The sequence below is a fragment of the Osmerus mordax genome, chromosome 1 (genome assembly GCF_038355195.1).
Source record: "Osmerus mordax isolate fOsmMor3 chromosome 1, fOsmMor3.pri, whole genome shotgun sequence".
Lineage (NCBI taxonomy): Eukaryota > Metazoa > Chordata > Actinopteri > Osmeriformes > Osmeridae > Osmerus > Osmerus mordax.
This window is the reverse complement of record NC_090050.1, coordinates 2,311,672-2,313,047: the sequence shown is the minus strand read 5'-3', so window position 1 is coordinate 2,313,047 and position 1,376 is coordinate 2,311,672.

The window sequence follows — 1,376 nt, the reverse complement described above, 5'->3', positions numbered from 1 at the left end:
AATTATCTAGCTGGTCCTACAGTAGTTTTTTAGCTACATGATACTATAAGAGAGCAAAGAACACTTCTTTGGGACACGTAGCTCGCCCCCACCTGGAGGAGCCTCCAAATTTACCAGTCCAGAACTCGTCAAAAAGATTATTTCTATCAATAAAGATGACATCAAAGTGACATCTAGTGGATGATCAACAGGAACAGCTTTGCTGCCGCAGACCCCCGGTGATTTAGTCTACCAAGTAGGCTATGCCATACAGTCTCAGAGTAATTTAGAGCAAAGTCTGTCCCAGAGCTGAATTATCATGTAGGCTAAGTAAATTGTGATGGAGTATTATCTTGAAAGAGTAATGTACTGCAACATAGGCCTACTGAGTTGGACGTTCCTTCCCAGAGAAGATCTAACTGTGGTGGTAAAACCCAAGACACATGGGCTATACTACAACATCCAAAGATGTAGGCTAGGTTATCACTCACCAACTTTAAGGATGGACACCAAATTCAGACAGTGCCTCAGTTTCACTTATTTATTTTGACCATAAAACTAATCATGCTCATGTTTTCGTGTAGTCAACCTTCATCCGAGCATGAAGCAGGTGCAGTTCGATGGGCAGATGTAATGCCCTCTGTAACGTTGTAAAAATCACAAAAATAAATTGTGATTTTATCAGAAATTCCTTGAAATAAATGTATACATTTGTTTATTCAATAATAAGAGGCAGCAGTTGAAGTGATGTTCAAAAACTTTATACATTAGCATGAATTGTAAGGTTGTCCAAAGTAAGTAAATCCCTTGTAATGAAAGCAATCAGTTTGCATTTATAATTTTAGAATGCAGGAAGGCCCTCTTCATTTCAGACCACTCGTATCCTAATTACAGAAGGATGGGTGCAATCAATACTGTGTGAAAACCTGGGCCATTGGACTTTCCAGATCTACAGTTTGGCCTCTTTTCTCTTTATCTCTGAATTCATCTCATGTACATTGTTCCATACTACTTCCTTAATGATTTCAGTTGACTGCCATCATTTTAATAAGATTCTCAGTACAATGTAAAACTTACATCTGATTGTTTTTACCATCACATTTATATCACTTAAAGCCAACCAACAAGAGCCAAAAAAAACAACAACAAAAAACATACTATTGTACGCAGGGTTGCAATGAAGAAATACTCCAGGACATTGACCCAGACCAGCCCACAATAACTGTGGCTGCAGCCTACTGCAGCACCTCCTAAACACACCTGCACCTTGTAGTACCACCATCTACTGCAGAACCCAGGCCCCTGCTAAACACACCTGCACCTTGTAGTACCACCATCTACTGCAGAACCCAGGCCCCTGCTAAACACACCTGCACCTTGTAGTACCACCATCTACT